Source organism: Phalangium opilio, unplaced genomic scaffold (genome assembly GCF_054372755.1).
Source record: "Phalangium opilio isolate 3A_F unplaced genomic scaffold, DU_Popi_V2 ptg000061l_1, whole genome shotgun sequence".
Taxonomy (NCBI): Eukaryota; Metazoa; Arthropoda; class Arachnida; order Opiliones; family Phalangiidae; genus Phalangium; species Phalangium opilio.
The window spans coordinates 3,312,071-3,336,094 of NW_028324178.1; the positions used below are offsets into that span (position 1 = coordinate 3,312,071).

The following is a 24,024-nucleotide window of genomic DNA, read 5'->3' on the forward strand; positions in this document are numbered from 1 at the left end:
AATAACTGGATGAGATGTAATTTTAAAACGTTCAAATTACACAAAACCACGTCAGGATGGCCGAGCGGTCTAATGCGCCAGAGTCAAGGGGATTAGCTTCCTTCGTTCACGATGTGATACTGTGTATTGTGGTCTTCGTATGAGGGCGTGGGTTCGGATCCCACTTCTGACACGATATGTTTTATGAAATTAACTGGATTAGATGTAAATTTAACCGTCAATATTACACAAAACCACGTCAGGATGGCCGAGCGAACTAAGGCTCCAGACTCAAGGGGCTTAGCTTCCTTCGTTCACGATTAGAATCTGTGTATTCTGGTCCTCGTATGAGGACGTGGGTTCGAATCCCACTTCGAACGCGATATGTTTTATGAAAATAACTGGATGAGATGTAATTTTAAAACGTTCAAACTACACAAAACCACGTCAGGACGGCCGTGCGGTCTAAGGTGCCAGACTAAAGGAGCTTAGCTTCCCTCGTTCACGATGTGAATCTGTGTATTCTGGTCCTCGTACTAGGGCGTGGGTTCGAATCCCACTTCTGACACGATATGTTTTGTGAAAATAAATAGATGAGATGTAATTTTAAAACGTCCAAGTTACACAAAACCACGGCAGGATGGCCGAGCGGTCTAAGGCGCCAGACTCAAGGGGCTTAGCTTCCTTCGATCACGATGTGAATCTGTGTATTCTGATCCACGTTTGAGGGAGTGGGTTCGAATCCTCTTTCGGACACGATATGTTTTATGAAAATAACTGGATGAGATGTAATTTTAAAACGTCCAAATTACACAAAACCACGTCAGGATGGCCGAGCGGTCTAAGGCTCCAGACTCAAGGGGCTTAGCTTCCTTCGTTCACGATTAGAATCTGTGTATTCTGGTCCTCGTATGAGGACGTGGGTTTGAATCCCACTTCGAACGCGATATGTTTTATGAAAATAACTGGATGAGATGAAATTTTAAAACGTTCAAATTACACAAAACCACGTCAGGATGGCCGTGCGGTCTAAGGTGCCAGACTAAAGGGGCTTAGCTTCCCTCGTTCACGATGTGAATCTGTGTATTCTGTTCCTCGTATGAGGGCGTGGGTTCGAATCACACTTCTGACACGATTTGTTTTATGAAAAAAACTGGATGAGATGTAATTTTAAAACGTCCAAATTACGCAAAACCACGGCAGGATGGCCGAGCGGTCTAAGGTGCCAGACTCAAGGGGCTTAGTTTCCTTCGATCACGATGTGAATCTGTGTATTCTGGTCCTCGTACTAGGGCGTGGGTTCGAATCCCACTTCTGGCACGATATGTTTTATGAAAATAACTAGATGAGATGTAATTTTAAAACGTCCAAATTACACAAAACAACTTCAGGATGGCCGTGCGGTCTAAGGCGCCAGACTCAAGGGGCTAAGCTTCCTTCGTTCACGATGTGAATCTGTGTATTCTGGTCCTCGTATGAGGGCGTGGGTTCGAATCCCACTTCTGACACGATATGTTTTATGAAAATAACTGGATGAGATGTAATTTGAAATCGTCCAAATTACACAAAACCACGTCAGGATGGCCGAGCGGTCTAAGGCACCAGACTCAAGGGTTCATAGTTTCATTGGTTCACGATGTGAATCTGTGTATTCTGGTGCACGTTTGAGGGAGTGGGTTCGAATCCTCTTTCGAGCACGATATGTTTTATGAAAATAACTGGATGAGATGTAATTTTAAAACGTCCAAATTACACAAAACCACGTCAGGATGGCCGAGCGGTCTAAGGCGGCAGATTCAAGGGGCTTAGCTTCCTTCGTTCAAGATGTGAATCTTTGTATTCTGGTCTTCGTATGAGGGCGTGGGTTCGAATCCCATTTCGAACGCGATATGTGTTATGAAAATAACTGGAGGAGATGTAAATTTAACCGACAATATTACACAAAACCACGTCAGGATGGCCGAGCGAGCTAAGGCTCCAGACTCAAGGGGCTTAGCTTCCTTCGTTCACGATTAGAATCTGTGTATTCTGGTCCTCGTATGAGGGCGTGGGTTCGAATCCCACTTCGAACACGATGTGTTTTATGAAAATTACTGGATGAGATGTAATTTTAAAACGTCTAAATTACACAAAACCGCGTCAGGATGGCCGAGCGGTCTAAGGCGCCAGGCTCAAGGGGCTTGGCTTCCTTCGTTCACGATGTGAATCTGTGTATTCTGGTCCTCGCATGAGGGCGTGGGTTCGAATCACACTTCTGACACGATATGTTTTATGAAAATAACTGGATGAGATGTAATTTTAAAACGTCCAAATTACACAAAACCACGTCAGGATGGCCGAGCGGTCTAAGGCGCCAGACTCAAGGGTTCATAGTTTCATTGGTTCACGATGTGAATCTGTGTATTCTGGTCCTCGTATGAGGGCGTGGGTTCGAATCCCACTTCTGACACGATATGTTTTATGAAAATAACTGGATGAGATGTAATTTTAAAACGTCCAAATTACACAAAACCACGTCAGGATGGCCGAGCGGTCTAAGGCGCCAGACTCAAGGGTTCATAGTTTCATTGGTTCACGATGTGAATCTGTGTATTCTGGTCCTCGTATGAGGGCGTGGGTTCGAATCACACTTCTGACACGATATGTTTTATGAAAAAAACTGGATGAGATGTAATTTTAAAACGTCCAAATTACACAAAACCACGGCAGGATGGCCGAGCGGTCTAAGGCGCCAGACTCAAGGGTTCATAGTTTCATTGGTTCACGATGTGAATCTTTGTATTCTGGTCCACGTTTGAGGGAGTTGGTTCGAATCCTCTTTCGAACGCGATATGTTTTATGAAAATAACTGGATGAGATGTTATTTTAAAACGTTCAAATTACACAAAACCACGTCAGGATGGCCGTGCGGTCTAAGGCGCCAGAGTCAAGGGGCTTAGCTTCCTTCGTTCAAGATGTGAATCTGTGTATTCTGGTCTTCGTATGAGGGCGTGGGTTCAAATCCCACTTCTGACACGATATGTTTTCTGAAAATAACTAGATGAGATGTAATTTTAAAACGTCCAAATTACACAAAACCACGTCAGGACGGCCGAGCGGTCTAAGGCGGCAGACTCAAGGGGCTTAGCTTCCTTCGTTCAAGATGTGAATCTGTGTATTCTGGTCTTCGTATGAGCGCGTGGGTTCGAATCCCACTTCGAACGCGATATGTTTTATGAAAATAACTGGATGAGATGTAATTTTAAAACGTTCAAATTACACAAAACCACGTTAGGATGGCCGTGCGGTCTAAGGTGCCAGACTAAAGGGGCTTAGCTTCCCTCGTTCCCGATGTGAATCTGTGTATTCTGGTCCTCGTATGAGGGCGTGGGTTCGAATCACACTTCTGACACGATATGTTTTATGAAAAAAACTGGATGAGATGTAATTTTAAAAGGTCCAAATTACACAAAACCACGGCAGGATGGCCGATCGGTCTAAGGCGCCAGACTCAAGGGGCTTAGCTTCCTTCGATCACGATGTGAATCTGTGTATTCTGGTCCTCGTACTAGGGCGTGGGTTCGATTCCCACTTCTGACACGATATGCTTTATGAAAATAACTGGATGAGATGTAATTTTAAAACGTCCAAATTACACAAAACCACGTCAGGATGGCCGAGCGGTCTAAGGCGCCAGACTCAAGGGTTCATAGTTTCATTGGTTCACGATGTGAATCTGTGTATTCTGGTCCACGTTTGAGGGAGTGGGTTCGAATCCTCTTTTGAACACGATATGATTTATGAAAATAACTGGATGAGATGTAATTTTAAAACGTCCAAATTACACAAAACCTCGTCAGGATGGCCGAGCGGTCTAAGGCGCCAGACTCAAGGGTTCATAGTTTCATTGGTTCACGATGTGAATCTGTGTATTCTGGTCTACGTTTGAGGGAGTGGGTTCGAATCCTCTTTTGAACACGATATTTTTTATGAAAATAACTGGATGAGATGTAATTTTAAAACGTCCAAATTACACAAAACCACGTCAGGATGGCCGAGCGGTCTAAGGCGACAGACTCAAGGGTTCATAGTTTCATTGGTTCACGATGTGAATCTGTGTATTCTGGTCCTCGTATGAGGGCGTGGGTTCGAATCCCACTTCTGACACGATATGTTTTATGAAAATAACTGGATGAGATGTAATTTTAAAACGTCCAAATTACACAAAACCACGTCAGGATGGCCGAGCGGTCTAAGGCGCCAGACTCAAGGGTTCATAGTTTCATTGGTTCACGATGTGAATCTGTGTATTCTGGTCCTCGTATGAGGGCGTGGGTTCGAATCACACTTCTGACACGATATGTTTTATGAAAAAAACTGGATGAGATGTAATTTTAAAACGTCCAAATTACACAAAACCACGGCAGGATGGCCGAGCGGTCTAAGGCGCCAGACTCAAGGGTTCATAGTTTCATTGGTTCACGATGTGAATCTTTGTATTCTGGTCCACGTTTGAGGGAGTTGGTTCGAATCCTCTTTCGAACGCGATATGTTTTATGAAAATAACTGGATGAGATGTTATTTTAAAACGTTCAAATTACACAAAACCACGTCAGGATGGCCGTGCGGTCTAAGGCGCCAGAGTCAAGGGGCTTAGCTTCCTTCGTTCAAGATGTGAATCTGTGTATTCTGGTCTTCGTATGAGGGCGTGGGTTCAAATCCCACTTCTGACACGATATGTTTTCTGAAAATAACTAGATGAGATGTAATTTTAAAACGTCCAAATTACACAAAACCACGTCAGGACGGCCGAGCGGTCTAAGGCGGCAGACTCAAGGGGCTTAGCTTCCTTCGTTCAAGATGTGAATCTGTGTATTCTGGTCTTCGTATGAGGGCGTGGGTTCGAATCCCACTTCGAACGCGATATGTTTTATGAAAATAACTGGATGAGATGTAATTTTAAAACGTTCAAATTACACAAAACCACGTTAGGATGGCCGTGCGGTCTAAGGTGCCAGACTAAAGGGGCTTAGCTTCCCTCGTTCCCGATGTGAATCTGTGTATTCTGGTCCTCGTATGAGGGCGTGGGTTCGAATCACACTTCTGACACGATATGTTTTATGAAAAAAACTGAATGAGATGTAATTTTAAAAGGTCCAAATTACACAAAACCACGGCAGGATGGCCGATCGGTCTAAGGCGCCAGACTCAAGGGGCTTAGCTTCCTTCGATCACGATGTGAATCTGTGTATTCTGGTCCTCGTACTAGGGCGTGGGTTCGATTCCCACTTCTGACACGATATGCTTTATGAAAATAACTGGATGAGATGTAATTTTAAAACGTCCAAATTACACAAAACCACGTCAGGATGGCCGAGCGGTCTAAGGCGCCAGACTCAAGGGTTCATAGTTTCATTGGTTCACGATGTGAATCTGTGTATTCTGGTCCACGTTTGAGGGAGTGGGTTCGAATCCTCTTTTGAACACGATATGATTTATGAAAATAACTGGATGAGATGTAATTTTAAAACGTCCAAATTACACAAAACCTCGTCAGGATGGCCGAGCGGTCTAAGGCGCCAGACTCAAGGGTTCATAGTTTCATTGGTTCACGATGTGAATCTGTGTATTCTGGTCTACGTTTGAGGGAGTGGGTTCGAATCCTCTTTTGAACACGATATTTTTTATGAAAATAACTGGATGAGATGTAATTTTAAAACGTCCAAATTACACAAAACCACGTCAGGATGGCCGAGCGGTCTAAGGCGACAGACTCAAGGGGCTTAGCTTCCTTCGTTCAAGATGTGAATCTGTGTATTCTGGTCTTCGTATAAGGGCGTGGGTTCGAATCCCACTTCGAACGCGATATATTTTATGAAAATAACTGGATGAGATGTAATTTTAAAACGTCCAAATTACACAAAACCACGTCAGGATGGCCGAGCGGTCTAAGGCGCCAGAGTCAAGGGGCTTAGCTTCCTTCGTTCACGATGTGAATCTGTGTATTCTGGTCTTCGTATGAGGGCGTGGGTTCGAATCCCACTTCAAACACGATATGTTTTATGAAAATAACTGGATGAGATGTAATTTTAAAACGTCCAAATTACACAAAACCACGTCAGGATGGCCGAGCGGTCTAATGCGCCAGAGTCAAGGGGATTAGCTTCCTTCGTTCACGATGTGATACTGTGTATTGTGGTCTTCGTATGAGGGCGTGGGTCGGATCCCACTTCTGACACGATATGTTTTATGAAATTAACTGGATTAGATGTAAATTTAACCGTCAATATTACACAAAACCACGTCAGGATGGCCGAGCGAACTAAGGCTCCAGACTCAAGGGGCTTAGCTTCCTTCGTTCACGATTAGAATCTGTGTATTCTGGTCCTCGTATGAGGACGTGGGTTCGAATCCCACTTCGAACGCGATATGTTTTATGAAAATAACTGGATGAGATGAAATTTTAAAACGTTCAAATTACACAAAACCACGTCAGGATGGCCGTGCGGTCTAAGGTGCCAGACTAAAGGGGCTTAGCTTCCCTCGTTCACGATGTGAATCTGTGTATTCTGTTCCTCGTATGAGGGCGTGGGTTCGAATCACTCTTCTGACACGAGTTGTTTTATGAAAAAAACTGGATGAGATGTAATTTTAAAACGTCCAAGTTACACAAAACCACGGCAGGATGGCCGAGCGGTCTAAGGCGCCGGACTCAAGGGGCTTAGCTTCCTTCGATCACGATGTGAATCTGTCTATTCTGGTCCTCGTACTAGGGCGTGGGTTCGAATCCCACTTCTGACACGATATGTTTTATGAAAATAAATAGATGAGATGTAATTTTAAAACGTCCAAATTACACAAAACTACGTCAGGATGGCCGAGCGGTCTAAGGCGCCAGACTCAAGGGTTCATAGTTTCATTGGTTCACGATGTGAATCTGTGTATTCTGGTCCACGTTTGAGGGAGTGGGTTCGAATCCTCTTTCGGACACGATATGTTTTATGAAAATAACTGGATGAGATGTAATTTTAAAACGTCCAAATTACACAAAACCACGTCAGGATGGCCGAGCGGTCTAAGGCTCCAGACTCAAGGGGCTTAGCTTCCTTCGTTCACGATTAGAATCTGTGTATTCTGGTCCTCGTATGAGGACGTGGGTTCGAATCCCACTTCGAACGCGATATGTTTTATGAAAATAACTGGATGAGATGAAATTTTAAAACGTTCAAATTACACAAAACCACGTCAGGATGGCCGTGCGGTCTAAGGTGCCAGACTAAAGGGGCTTAGCTTCCCTCGTTCACGATGTGAATCTGTGTATTCTGTTCCTCGTATGAGGGCGTGGGTTCGAATCACTCTTCTGACACGAGTTGTTTTATGAAAAAAACTGGATGAGATGTAATTTTAAAACGTCCAAGTTACACAAAACCACGGCAGGATGGCCGAGCGGTCTAAGGCGCCGGACTCAAGGGGCTTAGCTTCCTTCGAGCACGATGTGAATCTGTCTATTCTGGTCCTCGTACTAGGGCGTGGGTTCGAATCCCACTTCTGACACGATATGTTTTATGAAAATAAATAGATGAGATGTAATTTTAAAACGTCCAAATTACACAAAACTACGTCAGGATGGCCGAGCGGTCTAAGGCGCCAGACTCAAGGGTTCATAGTTTCATTGGTTCACGATGTGAATCTGTGTATTCTGGTCCACGTTTGAGGGAGTGGGTTCGAATCCTCTTTCGGACACGATATGTTTTATGAAAATAACTGGATGAGATGTAATTTTAAAACGTCCAAATTACACAAAACCACGTCAGGATGGCCGAGCGGTCTAAGGCTCCAGACTCAAGGGGCTTAGCTTCCTTCGTTCACAATTAGAATCTGTGTATTCTGGTCCTCGTATGAGGACGTGGGTTCGAATCCCACTTCGAACGCGATATGTTTTATGAAAATAACTGGATGAGATGAAATTTTAAAACGTTCAAATTACACAAAACCACGTCAGGATGGCCGTGCGGCAGGGTTGGCAAGTTTTAAACAAATTGTTTTAAACTTTGATTTAAAACTTGTTTTAAACAGCCATGAAAAAAAAAACATTAATTTGTTTAAAACGTTTAAAACAAACAGTTTAAAACGTGTTTTTTATGGAGAGGAATTTCGAATATTTTTAACTCGTTTTATTTGAAAATGAGCGAAAATATTAAATAATAGAATTAATAAGCTTCAGTCAAAACCTTGCAATAATTTGACTGTTTCATATGAGTGTTTAATTGTTTGGAAACCCTACCAGTTGATTTATCCGTTACCAATCTGTATTGAAGACTGATATTCAATAATTTGATTAAGAATAACTTATTTTGTCGTCAACCTAAGGTAAAGGAACAACGTTTTTCTACACTGTTGGTACATTTTACTGTTCTAAAGTGATTAAGCGTAATATTGAAGTCAGGCCCTTGACAGTGCTAAAATTAACACGCTTAATCCGTAAACGGAAAACATGAAGCGCCTACAAAGTAGAAAGGGGTGGTGAAGTTTCAAATGTATGAGTTCTGACCAAGAAACTCTGCAGTATGGAAGCGAAAATTCCTTAATAGTGGCCACAAAAGAAATCAAGCATTTGGACATTTGGGGTTAAATGAACAATTTTACCCATCACCCTCATTTTGCATGCGCTATTAAAAAATTACATTTTCGTTTTGAAAAGATCTCTTGCTCTTTTTAAACAGTCAGTAGAACCTTTCAAATATTCAAATTTGATCCCTCAACACGTTCTCCCTTTTAAATAATTAATTTCATGATAAAATGTTGTCGGAAAATCTAATTTTAAATCGTGTTTTAAACAATAAAAACACAACTTTTTTTTACTACATTTATGCCAACTCTGGTAAGGACCCTTTCTTACACCTTCAAATTCTAAATTTAAGGAGCTCTTGATTTCGTATTTTCGTGTTTTTCTTCTCAATACGTTTTCGTGGTCCGTTGGTCAAGCTGTATGATACTCGCTTTGGGTTCAAGTGGTCCCTGGTTCTAATTCCACACGGACAATTTCTTACACCTTGAAATTCTAAATTTAAGGAGCTCTTGCTCTTTTTAAACAGTCAGTAGAATATTTCACATATTCTGTATTGATCGCTTAACACGCACTCCCTTCAAAATAATTAATATCATAAAATAATTTCGGAAAATCTAATTTGTTCTTGAAAAAGCTCAAATATGTTATTTTTCAATTAATTTGGAGGGAATAAATCGATTAACAATTAAATAAATTGATTGAATTAAATTGTGATTAAGGAATAAATTAATATAAATAAAGAAAAATTGAAATATCGGATCTTCAGTCAATTGATAAACGTCACTCTCATCGTTTGTTTTCTCTGTCTTGGTCCAAACCAAGACCATTTTGTTTAATCAAGCAGGCTGTGAAAATAAGCGGGAGTAGTGGCTTAAATGGAGAGCCGCGATGTATAATATATAGGCTATTAGTTCTGCAAGATTGATTTTAAACATGTTTAAAACTAGGTTTTTTTGTGTTTTTAACTGTTTTTTTCTACTTGTTTAAAAAACAGTTTAAAACAACAAATCGTGTTTTAAACAATAAAAAACACAACTTTTGTTTTTTTTTTAAAAAAAAACTCAATTTTTGCCAACCCTGCCGTGCGGTCTAAGGTGCCAGACTAAAGGGGCTTAGCTTCCCTCGTTCACGATGTGAATCTGTGTATTCTGTTCCTCGTATGAGGGCGTGGGTTCGAATCACACTTCTGACACGATTTGTTTTATGAAAAAAACTGGATGAGATGTAATTTTAAAACGTCCAAGTTACACAAAACCACGGCAGGATGGCCGAGCGGTCTAAGGCGCCGGACTCAAGGGGCTTAGCTTCCTTCGATCACGATGTGAATCTGTCTATTCTGGTCCTCGTACTAGGGCGTGGGTTCGAATCCCACTTCTGACACGATATGTTTTATGAAAATAAATAGATGAGATGTAATTTTAAAACGTCCAAATTACACAAAACCACGTCAGGATGGCCGAGCGGTCTAAGGCGCCAGACTCAAGGGTTCATAGTTTCATTGGTTCACGATGTGAATCTGTGTATTCTGGTCCACGTTTGAGGGAGTGGGTTCGAATCCTCTTTCGGACACGATATGTTTTATGAAAATAACTGGATGAGATGTAATTTTAAAACGTCCAAATTACACAAAACCACGTCAGGATGGCCGCGCGGTCTAAGGCTCCAGACTCAAGGGGCTTAGCTTCCTTCGTTCACGATTAGAATCTGTGTATTCTGGTCCTCGTATGAGGGCGTGGGTTCGAATCACACTTCTGACACGATATGTTTTATGAAAAAAACTGGATGAGATGTAATTTTAAAACGTCCAAATTACACAAAACCACGGCAGGATGGCCGAGCGGTCTAAGGCGCCAGACTCAAGGGGCTTAGCTTCCTTCGATCACGATGTGAATCTGTGTATTCTGGTCCTCGTACTAGGGCGTGGGTTCGAATCCCACTTCTGACACGATATGTTTTATGAAAATAAATAGATGAGATGTAATTTTAAAACGTCCAAATTACACAAAACCACGTCAGGATGGCCGAGCGGTCTAATGCGCCAGAGTCAAGGGGATTAGCTTCCTTCGTTCACGATGTGATACTGTGTATTGTGGTCTTCGTATGAGGGCGTGGGTTCGGATCCCACTTCAAACACGATATGTTTTATGAAAATAACTGGATGAGATGTAATTTTAAAACGTCCAAATTACACAAAACCACGTCAGGATGGCCGAGCGGTCTAATGCGCCAGAGTCAAGGGGATTAGCTTCCTTCGTTCACGATGTGATACTGTGTATTGTGGTCTTCGTATGAGGGCGTGGGTTCGGATCCCACTTCTGACACGATATGTTTTATGAAATTAACTGGATTAGATGTAAATTTAACCGTCAATATTACACAAAACCACGTCAGGATGGCCGAGCGAACTAAGGCTCCAGACTCAAGGGGCTTAGCTTCCTTCGTTCACGATTAGAATCTGTGTATTCTGGTCCTCGTATGAGGACGTGGGTTCGAATCCCACTTCGAACGCGATATGTTTTATGAAAATAACTGGATGAGATGTAATTTTAAAACGTTCAAACTACACAAAACCACGTCAGGACGGCCGTGCGGTCTAAGGTGCCAGACTAAAGGAGCTTAGCTTCCCTCGTTCACGATGTGAATCTGTGTATCCTGGTCCTCGTACTAGGGCGTGGGTTCGAATCCCACTTCTGACACGATATGTTTTGTGAAAATAAATAGATGAGATGTAATTTTAAAACGTCCAAGTTACACAAAACCACGGCAGGATGGCCGAGCGGTCTAAGGCGCCAGACTCAAGGGGCTTAGCTTCCTTCGATCACGATGTGAATCTGTGTATTCTGATCCACGTTTGAGGGAGTGGGTTCGAATCCTCTTTCGGACACGATATGTTTTATGAAAATAACTGGATGAGATGTAATTTTAAAACGTCCAAATTACACAAAACCACGTCAGGATGGCCGAGCGGTCTAAGGCTCCAGACTCAAGGGGCTTAGCTTCCTTCGTTCACGATTAGAATCTGTGTATTCTGATCCTCGTATGAGGACGTGGGTTCGAATGCCACTTCGTACGCGATATGTTTTATGAAAATAACTGGATGAGATGAAATTTTAAAACGTTCAAATTACACAAAACCACGTCAGGATGGCCGTGCGGTCTAAGGTGCCAGACTAAAGGGGCTTAGCTTCCCTCGTTCACGATGTGAATCTGTGTATTCTGTTCCTCGTATGAGGGCGTGGGTTCGAATCACACTTCTGACACGATTTGTTTTATGAAAAAAACTGGATGAGATGTAATTTTAAAACGTCCAAGTTACACAAAACCACGGCAGGATGGCCGAGCGGTCTAAGGCGCCGGACTCAAGGGGCTTAGCTTCCTTCGATCACGATGTGAATCTGTCTATTCTGGTCCTCGTACTAGGGCGTGGGTTCGAATCCCACTTCTGACACGATATGTTTTATGAAAATAAATAGATGAGATGTAATTTTAAAACGTCCAAATTACACAAAACCACGTCAGGATGGCCGAGCGGTCTAAGGCGCCAGACTCAAGGGTTCATAGTTTCATTGGTTCACGATGTGAATCTGTGTATTCTGGTCCACGTTTGAGGGAGTGGGTTCGAATCCTCTTTCGGACACGATATGTTTTATGAAAATAACTGGATGAGATGTAATTTTAAAACGTCCAAATTACACAAAACCACGTCAGGATGGCCGCGCGGTCTAAGGCTCCAGACTCAAGGGGCTTAGCTTCCTTCGTTCACGATTAGAATCTGTGTATTCTGGTCCTCGTATGAGGACGTGGGTTCGAATCCCACTTCGAACGCGATATGTTTTATGAAAATAACTGGATGAGATGAAATTTTAAAACGTTCAAATTACACAAAACCACGTCAGGATGGCCGTGCGGTCTAAGGTGCCAGACTAAAGGGGCTTAGCTTCCCTCGTTCACGATGTGAATCTGTGTATTCTGGTCCTCGTATGAGGGCGTGGGTTCGAATCACACTTCTGACACGATATGTTTTATGAAAAAAACTGGATGAGATGTAATTTTAAAACGTCCAAATTACACAAAACCACGGCAGGATGGCCGAGCGGTCTAAGGCGCCAGACTCAAGGGGCTTAGCTTCCTTCGATCACGATGTGAATCTGTGTATTCTGGTCCTCGTACTAGGGCGTGGGTTCGAATCCCACTTCTGACACGATATGTTTTATGAAAATAAATAGATGAGATGTAATTTTAAAACGTCCAAATTACACAAAACCACGTCAGGATGGCCGAGCGGTCTAATGCGCCAGAGTCAAGGGGATTAGCTTCCTTCGTTCACGATGTGATACTGTGTATTGTGGTCTTCGTATGAGGGCGTGGGTTCGGATCCCACTTCAAACACGATATGTTTTATGAAAATAACTGGATGAGATGTAATTTTAAAACGTCCAAATTACACAAAACCACGTCAGGATGGCCGAGCGGTCTAATGCGCCAGAGTCAAGGGGATTAGCTTCCTTCGTTCACGATGTGATACTGTGTATTGTGGTCTTCGTATGAGGGCGTGGGTTCGGATCCCACTTCTGACACGATATGTTTTATGAAATTAACTGGATTAGATGTAAATTTAACCGTCAATATTACACAAAACCACGTCAGGATGGCCGAGCGAACTAAGGCTCCAGACTCAAGGGGCTTAGCTTCCTTCGTTCACGATTAGAATCTGTGTATTCTGGTCCTCGTATGAGGACGTGGGTTCGAATCCCACTTCGAACGCGATATGTTTTATGAAAATAACTGGATGAGATGTAATTTTAAAACGTTCAAACTACACAAAACCACGTCAGGACGGCCGTGCGGTCTAAGGTGCCAGACTAAAGGAGCTTAGCTTCCCTCGTTCACGATGTGAATCTGTGTATCCTGGTCCTCGTACTAGGGCGTGGGTTCGAATCCCACTTCTGACACGATATGTTTTGTGAAAATAAATAGATGAGATGTAATTTTAAAACGTCCAAGTTACACAAAACCACGGCAGGATGGCCGAGCGGTCTAAGGCGCCAGACTCAAGGGGCTTAGCTTCCTTCGATCACGATGTGAATCTGTGTATTCTGATCCACGTTTGAGGGAGTGGGTTCGAATCCTCTTTCGGACACGATATGTTTTATGAAAATAACTGGATGAGATGTAATTTTAAAACGTCCAAATTACACAAAACCACGTCAGGATGGCCGAGCGGTCTAAGGCTCCAGACTCAAGGGGCTTAGCTTCCTTCGTTCACGATTAGAATCTGTGTATTCTGATCCTCGTATGAGGACGTGGGTTCGAATGCCACTTCGTACGCGATATGTTTTATGAAAATAACTGGATGAGATGAAATTTTAAAACGTTCAAATTACACAAAACCACGTCAGGATGGCCGTGCGGTCTAAGGTGCCAGACTAAAGGGGCTTAGCTTCCCTCGTTCACGATGTGAATCTGTGTATTCTGTTCCTCGTATGAGGGCGTGGGTTCGAATCACACTTCTGACACGATATGTTTTATGAAAAAAACTGGATGAGATGTAATTTTAAAACGTCCAAATTACACAAAACCACGGCAGGATGGCCGAGCGGTCTAAGGCGCCAGACTCAAGGGGCTTAGCTTCCTTCGATCACGATGTGAGTCTGTGTATTCTGGTCCTCGTACTAGGGCGTGGGTTCGAATCCCACTTCTGACACGATATGTTTTATGAAAATAAATAGATGAGATGTAATTTTAAAACGTCCAAATTACACAAAACCACGTCAGGATGGCCGAGCGGTCTAATGCGCCAGAGTCAAGGGGATTAGCTTCCTTCGTTCACGATGTGATACTGTGTATTGTGGTCTTCGTATGAGGGCGTGGGTTCGGATCCCACTTCAAACACGATATGTTTTATGAAAATAACTGGATGAGATGTAATTTTAAAACGTCCAAATTACACAAAACCACGTCAGGATGGCCGAGCGGTCTAATGCGCCAGAGTCAAGGGGATTAGCTTCCTTCGTTCACGATGTGATACTGTGTATTGTGGTCTTCGTATGAGGGCATGGGTTCGGATCCCACTTCTGACACGATATGTTTTATGAAATTAACTGGATTAGATGTAAATTTAACCGTCAATATTACACAAAACCACGTCAGGATGGCCGAGCGAACTATGGCTGCAGACTCAAGGGGCTTAGCTTCCTTCGTTCACGATTAGAATCTGTGTATTCTGGTCCTCGTATGAGGACGTGGGTTCGAATCCCACTTCGAACGCGATATGTTTTATGAAAATAACTGGATGAGATGTAATTTTAAAACGTTCAAACTACACAAAACCACGTCAGGACGGCCGTGCGGTCTAAGGTGCCAGACTAAAGGAGCTTAGCTTCCCTCGTTCACGATGTGAATCTGTGTATCCTGGTCCTCGTACTAGGGCGTGGGTTCGAATCCCACTTCTGACACGATATGTTTTGTGAAAATAAATAGATGAGATGTAATTTTAAAACGTCCAAGTTACACAAAACCACGGCAGGATGGCCGAGCGGTCTAAGGCGCCAGACTCAAGGGGCTTAGCTTCCTTCGATCACGATGTGAATCTGTGTATTCTGATCCACGTTTGAGGGAGTGGGTTCGAATCCTCTTTCGGACACGATATGTTTTATGAAAATAACTGGATGAGATGTAATTTTAAAACGTCCAAATTACACAAAACCACGTCAGGATGGCCGAGCGGTCTAAGGCTCCAGACTCAAGGGGCTTAGCTTCCTTCGTTCACGATTAGAATCTGTGTATTCTGGTCCTCGTATGAGGACGTGGGTTCGAATCCCACTTCGAACGCGATATGTTTTATGAAAATAACTGGATGAGATGAAATTTTAATACGTTCAAATTACACAAAACCACGTCAGGATGGCCGTGCGGTCTAAGGTGCCAGACTAAAGGGGCTTAGCTTCCCTCGTTCACGATGTGAATCTGTGTATTCTGTTCCTCGTATGAGGGCGTGGGTTCGAATCACACTTCTGACACGATTTGTTTTATGAAAAAAACTGGATGAGATTTAATTTTAAAACGTCCAAATTACGCAAAACCACGGCAGGATGGCCGAGCGGTCTAAGGTGCCAGACTCAAGGGGCTTAGCTTCCTTCGATCACGATGTGAATCTGTGTATTCTGGTCCTCGTACGAGGGCGTGGGTTCGAATCCCACTTCTGGCACGATATGTTTTATGAAAATAACTAGATGAGATGTAATTTTAAAACGTCCAAATTACACAAAACAACTTCAGGATGGCCGTGCGGTCTAAGGCGCCAGACTCAAGGGGCTTAGCTTCCTTCGTTCACGATGTGAATCTGTGTATTCTGGTCCTCGTATGAGGGCGTGGGTTCGAATCCCACTTCTGACACGATATGTTTTATGAAAATAACTGGATGAGATGTAATTTTAAATCGTCCAAATTACACAAAACCACGTCAGGATGGCCGAGCGGTCTAAGGCACCAGACTCAAGGGTTCATAGTTTCATTGGTTCACGATGTGAATCTGTGTATTTTGGTGCACGTTTGAGGGAGTGGGTTCGAATCCTCTTTCGAGCACGATATGGTTTATGAAAATAACTGGATGAGATGTAATTTTAAAACGTTCAAACTACACAAAACCACGTCAGGACGGCCGTGCGGTCTAAGGTGCCAGACTAAAGGAGCTTAGCTTCCCTCGTTCACGATGTGAATCTGTGTATCCTGGTCCTCGTACTAGGGCGTGGGTTCGAATCCCACTTCTGACACGATATGTTTTGTGAAAATAAATAGATGAGATGTAATTTTAAAACGTCCAAGTTACACAAAACCACGGCAGGATGGCCGAGCGGTCTAAGGCGCCAGACTCAAGGGGCTTAGCTTCCTTCGATCACGATGTGAATCTGTGTATTCTGATCCACGTTTGAGGGAGTGGGTTCGAATCCTCTTTCGGACACGATATGTTTTATGAAAATAACTGGATGAGATGTAATTTTAAAACGTCCAAATTACACAAAACCACGTAAGGATGGCCGAGCGGTCTAAGGCGCCAGGCTCAAGGGGCTTGGCTTCCTTCGTTCACGATGTGAATCTGTGTATTCTGGTCCTCGTATGAGGGCGTGGGTTCGATTCCCACTTCGAACACGATATGTTTTATGAAAATAACTAGATGAGATGTAATTTTAAAACGTCCAAATTACACAAAACAACTTCAGGATGGCCGTTGCGGTCTAGTGCGCCAGAATCAAGGGCTCATAGATTCATAGGTTCACGATGTGAATCTGTGTATTCTGGTCCTCGTATGAGGGCGTGGGTTCGAATCACACTTCTGACACGATATGTTTTATGAAAAAAACTGGATGAGATGTAATTTTAAAACGTCCAAATTACACAAAACCACGTCAGGATGGCCGAGCGGTCTAAGGCGCCAGACTCAAGGGTTCATAATTTCATTGGTTCACGATGTGAATCTGTGTATTCTGGTCCACGTTTGAGGGAGTGGGTTCGAATCCCACTTCGAACGCGATATGTTTTATGAAAATAACTGGATGAGATGTAATTTTAAAACGTTCAAACTACACAAAACCACGTCAGGACGGCCGTGCGGTCTAAGGTGCCAGACTAAAGGAGCTTAGCTTCCCTCGTTCACGATGTGAATCTGTGTATCCTGGTCCTCGTACTAGGGCGTGGGTTCGAATCCCACTTCTGACACGATATGTTTTGTGAAAATAAATAGATGAGATGTAATTTTAAAACGTCCAAGTTACACAAAACCACGGCAGGATGGCCGAGCGGTCTAAGGCGCCAGACTCAAGGGGCTTAGCTTCCTTCGATCACGATGTGAATCTGTGTATTCTGATCCACGTTTGAGGGAGTGGGTTCGAATCCTCTTTCGGACACGATATGTTTTATGAAAATAACTGGATGAGATGTAATTTTAAAACGTCCAAATTACACAAAACCACGTCAGGATGGCCGAGCGGTCTAAGGCTCCAGACTCAAGGGGCTTAGCTTCCTTCGTTCACGATTAGAATCTGTGTATTCTGGTCCTCGTATGAGGACGTGGGTTCGAATCCCACTTCGAACGCGATATGTTTTATGAAAATAACTGGATGAGATGAAATTTTAAAACGTTCAAATTACACAAAACCACGTCAGGATGGCCGTGCGGTCTAAGGCTCCAGAATCAAGGGGCTTAGCTTCCTTCGTTCACGATTAGAATCTGTGTATTCTGGTCCTCGTATGAGGACGTGGGTTCGAATCCCACTTCGAACGCGATATGTTTTATGAAAATAACTGGATGAGATGTAATTTTAAAACGTCCAAATTACGCAAAACCACGGCAGGATGGCCGAGCGGTCTAAGGTGCCAGACTCAAGGGGCTTAGCTTCCTTCGATCACGATGTGAATCTGTGTATTCTGGTCCTCGTACTAGGGCGTGGGTTCGAATCCCACTTCTGGCACGATATGTTTTATGAAAATAACTAGATGAGATGTAATTTTAAAACGTCCAAATTACACAAAACAACTTCAGGATGGCCGTGCGGTCTAAGGCGCCAGACTCAAGGGGCTTAGCTTCCTTCGTTCACGATGTGAATCTGTGTATTCTGGTCCTCGTATGAGGGCGTGGGTTCGAATCCCACTTCTGACACGATATGTTTTATGAAAATAACTGGATGAGATGTAATTTTAAATCGTCCAAATTACACAAAACCACGTCAGGATGGCCGAGCGGTCTAAGGCACCAGACTCAAGGGTTCATAGTTTCATTGGTTCACGATGTGAATCTGTGTATTTTGGTGCACGTTTGAGGGAGTGGGTTCGAATCCTCTTTCGAGCACGATATGTTTTATGAAAATAACTGGATGAGATGTAATTTTAAAACGTCCAAATTACACAAAACCACGTCAGGATGGCCGAGCGGTCTAAGGCGGCAGATTCAAGGGGCTTAGCTTCCTTCGTTCAAGATGTGAATCTTTGTATTCTGGTCTTCGTATGAGGGCGTGGGTTCGAATCCCATTTCGAACGCGATATGTGTTATGAAAATAACTGGAGGAGATGTAAATTTAACCGACAATATTACACAAAACCACGTCAGGATGGCCGAGCGAGCTAAGGCTCCAGACTCAAGGGGCTTAGCTTCCTTCGTTCTTGATTAAAATCTGTGTATTCTGGTCCTCGTATAAGGGCGTGGGTTCGAATCCCACTTCGAACACGATGTGTTTTATGAAAATTACTGGATGAGATGTAATTTTAAAACGTCCAAATTACACAAAACCGCGTCAGGATGGCCGAGCGGTCTAAGGCGCCAGGCTCAAGGGGCTTGGCTTCCTTCGTTCACGATGTGAATCTGTGTATTCTGGTCCTCGTATGAGGGCGTGGGTTCGATTCCCACTTCGAACACGATATGTTTTATGAAAATAACTAGATGAGATGTAATTTTAAAACGTCCAAATTACACAAAACAACTTCAGGATGGCCGTTGCGGTCTAGTGCGCCAGAATCAAGGGCTCATAGATTCATAGGTTCACGATGTGAATCTGTGTATTCTGGTCCTCGTATGAGGGCGTGGGTTCGAATCACACTTCTGACACGATATGTTTTATGAAAAAAACTGGATGAGATGTAATTTTAAAACGTCCAAATTACACAAAACCACGTCAGGATGGCCGAGCGGTCTAAGGCGCCAGACTCAAGGGTTCATAATTTCATTGGTTCACGATGTGAATCTGTGTATTCTGGTCCACGTTTGAGGGAGTGGGTTCGAATCCTCTTTTGAACACGATATGTTTTATGAAAATAACTGGATGAGATGAAATTTTAAAACGTCCAAATTACACAAAACCACGTCAGGATGGCCGAGCGGTCAAGGCGCCAGACTCAAGGGTTCATAGTTTCATTGGTTCACGATGTGAATCTGTGTATTCTGGTCTACGTTTGAGGGAGTGGGTTCGAATCCTCTTTTGAACACGATATGATTTATGAAAATAACTGGATGAGATGTAATTTTAAAACGTCCAAATTACACAAAACCACGTCAGGATGGCCGAGCGGTCTAAGGCGACAGACTCAAGGGGCTTAGCTTCCTTCGTTCAAGATGTGAATCTGTGTATTCTGGTCTTCGTATGAGGGCGTGGGTTCGAATCCCACTTCGAACGCGATATGTTTTATGAAAATAACTAGATGAGATGTAATTTTAAAACGTCCAAATTACACAAAACAACTCCAGGATGGCCGAGCGGTCTAAGGCGCCAGACTCAAGGGGCTTAGCTTCCTTCGTTCACGATGTGAATCTGTGTATTCTGGTCCTCGTATGAGGGCGTGGGTTCGAATCCCACTTCTGACACGATATGTTTTATGAAAATAACTGGATGAGATGTAATTTTAAAACGTCCAAATTACACAAAACCACGTCAGGATGGCCGAGCGGTCTAAGGCCCTAGACTCAAGGGTTCATAGTTTCATTGGTTCACGATGTGAATCTGTGTATTCTGGTCCACGTTTGAGGGAGTGGGTTCGAATCCTCTTTTGAACACGATATGTTTTATGAAAATAACTGGATGAGATGTAATTTTAAAACGTCCAAATTACACAAAACCACGTCAGGATGGCCGAGCGGTCTAAGGCGCCAGACTCAAGGGTTCATAGTTTCATTGGTTCACGATGTGAATCTATGTATTCTGGTCTACGTTTGAGGGAGTGGGTTCGAATCCTCTTTTGAACACGATATGATTTATGAAAATAACTGGATGAGATGTAATTTTAAAACGTCCAAATTACACAAAACCACGGCAGGATGGCCGAGCGGTCTAAGGCGCCAGACTCAAGGGGCTTAGCTTCCCTCGTTCACGATGTGAATCTGTGTATTCTGTTCCTCGTATGAGGGCGTGGGTTCGAATCACACTTCTGACACGATTTGTTTTATGAAAAAAACTGGATGAGATGTAATTTTAAAACGTCCAAATTACGCAAAACCACGGCAGGATGGCCGAGCGGTCTAAGGTGCCAGACTCAAGGGGCTTAGCTTCCTTCGATCACGATGTGAATCTGTGTATTCTGGTCCTCGTACTAGGGCGTGGGTTCGAATCCCACTTCTGGCACGATATGTTTTATGAAAATAACTAGATGAGATGTAATTTTAAAACGTCCAAATTACACAAAACAACTTCAGGATGGCCGTGCGGTCTAAGGCGCCAGACTCAAGGGGCTTAGCTTCCTTCGTTCACGATGTGAATCTGTGTATTCTGGTCCTCGTATGAGGGCGTGGATTCGAATCCCACTTCTGACACGATATGTTTTATGAAAATAACTGGATGAGATGTAATTTTAAAACGTTCAAATTACACAAAACCACGTCAGGATGGCCGAGCGGTCTAAGGCGCCAGACTCAAGGGGCTTAGCTTCCTTCGTTAACGATGTGAATCTGTGTATTCTGGTCTTCGTATGAGGGCGTGGATTCGAATCCCACTTCTGACACGATATGTTTTATGAAAATAACTGGATGAGATGTAATTTTAAAACGTCCAAATTACACAAAACCACGTCAGGATGGCCGAGCGGTCTAAGGCGCCAGACTCAAGGGTTCATAGTTTCATTGGTTCACGAAGTGAAACTGTGTATTCTGGTCCACGTTTGAGGGAGTGGGTTCGAATCCTCTTTCAAACACGATATGTTTTATGAAGATAACTGGATGAGATGTAATTTTGAAACGTCCAAATTACACAAAACCACGTCAGGATGGCCGAGCGGTCTAAGGCGGCAGACTCAAGGGGCTTAGCTTCCTTCGTTCAAGATGTGAATCTGTGTATTCTGGTCTTCGTATGAGGGCGTGGGTTCGAATCCCACTTCGAACGCGTTATGTGTTATGAAAATAACTGGAAGAGATGTAAATTTAACCGACAATATTACACAAAACCACGTCAGGATGGCCGAGCGAGCTAAGGCTCCAGACTCAAGGGGCTTAGCTTCCTTCGTTCACGATTAGAATCTATGTATTCTGGTCCTCGTATGAGGGCGTGGGTTCGATTCCCACTTCGGACACGATATGTTTTATGAAAATAACTAGATGAGATGTAATTTTAAAACGTCCAAATTACACAAAACAACTTCAGGATGGCCGTTGCGGTCTAGGGCGCCAGAATCAAGGGCTCATAGATTCATAGGTTCACGATGTGAATCTGTGTATTCTGGTCCTCGTATGAGGGCGTGGGTTCGAATCACACTTCGAACACGATGTGTTTTATGAAAATTACTGGATGAGATGTAATTTTAAAACGTCCAAATTACACAAAACCGCGTCAGGATGGCCGAGCGGTCTAAGGCGCCAGGCTCAAGGGGCTTGGCTTCCTTCGTTCACGATGTGAATCTGTGTATTCTGGTCCTCGTATGAGGGCGTGGGTTCGAATCCCACTTCGAACACGATATGTTTTATGAAAATTACTGGATGAGATGTAATTTTAAAACGTCCAAATTACACAAAACAACGTCAGGATGGCCGAGCGGTCTAAAACGCCTGGCTCAAGGGGCTTGGCTTCCTTCGTTCACGATGTGAATCTGTGTATTCTGGTCTTCGTATGAGAGCGTGGGTTCGAATCACACTTCGAACGCGATATGTGTTATGAAAATAACTGGAGGAGATGTAAATTTAACCGTCAATATTGCACAAACCACGTCAGGATGGCCGAGCGGTCTAAGACGCCAGACTCAAGGGGCTTAGCTTCCTTCGCTCACGATGTGAATCTGTGTATTCTGGTCCTCGTATGAGGGCGTGGATTCGAATCCCACTTCTGACACGATATGTTTTATGAAAATAACTGGATGAGATGTAATTTTAAAACGTTCAAATTACACAAAACCACGTCAGGATGGCCGAGCGGTCTAAGGCGCCAGACTCAAGGGGCTTAGCTTCCTTCGTTAACGATGTGAATCTGTGTATTCTGGTCCTCGTATGAGGGCGTGGATTCGAATCCCACTTCTGACACGATATGTTTATGAAAATAACTGGATGAGATGTAATTTTAAAACGTCCAAATTACACAAAACCACGTCAGGATGGCCGAGCGGTCTAAGGCGCCAGACTCAAGGGTTCATAGTTTCATTGGTTCACGAAGTGAAACTGTGTATTCTGGTCCACGTTTGAGGGAGTGGGTTCGAATCCTCTTTCAAACACGAAATGTTTTATGAAGATAACTGGATGAGATGTAATTTTAAAACGTCCAAATTACACAAAACCACGTCAGGATGGCCGAGCGGTCTAAGGCGGCAGACTCAAGGGGCTTAGCTTCCTTCGTTCAAGATGTGAATCTGTGTATTCTGGTCTTCGTATGAGGGCGTGGGTTCGAATCCCACTTCGAACGCGTTATGTGTTATGAAAATAACTGGAAGAGATGTAAATTTAACCGACAATATTACACAAAACCACGTCAGGATGGCCGAGCGAGCTAAGGCTCCAGACTCAAGGGGCTTAGCTTCCTTCGTTCACGATTAGAATCTATGTATTCTGGTCCTCGTATGAGGGCGTGGGTTCGATTCCCACTTCGGACACGATATGTTTTATGAAAATAACTAGATGAGATGTAATTTTAAAACGTCCAAATTACACAAAACAACTTCAGGATGGCCGTTGCGGTCTAGGGCGCCAGAATCAAGGGCTCATAGATTCATAGGTTCACGATGTGAATCTGTGTATTCTGGTCCTCGTATGAGGGCGTGGGTTCGAATCACACTTCTGACACGATATGTTTTATGAAAAAAACTGGATGAGATGTAATTTTAAAACGTCCAAATTACACAAAACAACTTCAGGATGGCCGAGCGGTCTAAGGCGCCAGACTCAAGGGGCTTAGCTTCCTTCGTTCACGATGTGAATCTGTGTATTCTGGTCCTCGTATGAGGGCGTGGGTTCGAATCCCACTTCTGACACGATATGTTTTATGAAAATAACTGGATGAGATGTAATTTTAAAACGTCCAAATTACACAAAACCACGTCAGGATGGCCGAGCGGTCTAAGGCGCCAGACTCAAAGGTTCGTAGTTTCATTGGTTCACGATGTGAATCTGTGTATTCTGGTCCACGTTTGAGGGAGTGGGTTCGAATCCTCTTTTGAACACGATATGTTTTATGAAAATAACTGGATGAGATGTAATTTTAAAACGTCCAAATTACACAAAACCACGTCAGGATGGCCGAGCGGTCTAAGGCGCCAGACTCAAGGGTTCATAGTTTCATTGGTTCACAATGTGAATCTGTGTATTCTGGTCTACGTTTGAGGGAGTGGGTTCGAATCCTCTTTTGAACACGATATGATTTATGAAAATAACTGGATGAGATGTAATTTTAAAACGTCCAAATTACACAAAACCACGTCAGGATGGCCGAGCGGTCTAAGGCGACAGACTCAAGGGGCTTAGCTTCCTTCTTTCAAGATGTGAATCTGTGTATTCTGGTCTTCGTATGAGGGCGTGGGTTCGAATCACACTTCTGACACGATAT

At 43.4% G+C, this 24,024-nt stretch overlaps 3 non-coding genes across 3 annotated transcripts; all 3 read left to right on the forward strand.

The window, feature by feature from the left end:
- Positions 1-2,305: 2,305 nt before the first annotated feature.
- TRNAL-CAA (transfer RNA leucine (anticodon CAA)) lies at positions 2,306-2,428 on the forward strand. The gene is made up of 2 exons: positions 2,306-2,343; positions 2,383-2,428. It is a non-coding gene; the product is annotated as a tRNA-Leu (tRNA).
- Positions 2,429-4,002: 1,574 nt separating this feature from the next.
- Positions 4,003-4,125, forward strand: TRNAL-CAA (transfer RNA leucine (anticodon CAA)). Its single transcript has 2 exons — positions 4,003-4,040; positions 4,080-4,125. It is a non-coding gene; the product is annotated as a tRNA-Leu (tRNA).
- Positions 4,126-15,612: 11,487 nt separating this feature from the next.
- Positions 15,613-15,734, forward strand: TRNAL-CAA (transfer RNA leucine (anticodon CAA)). Its single transcript has 2 exons — positions 15,613-15,650; positions 15,689-15,734. It is a non-coding gene; the product is annotated as a tRNA-Leu (tRNA).
- The last annotated feature ends 8,290 nt before the right edge of the window (positions 15,735-24,024 follow it).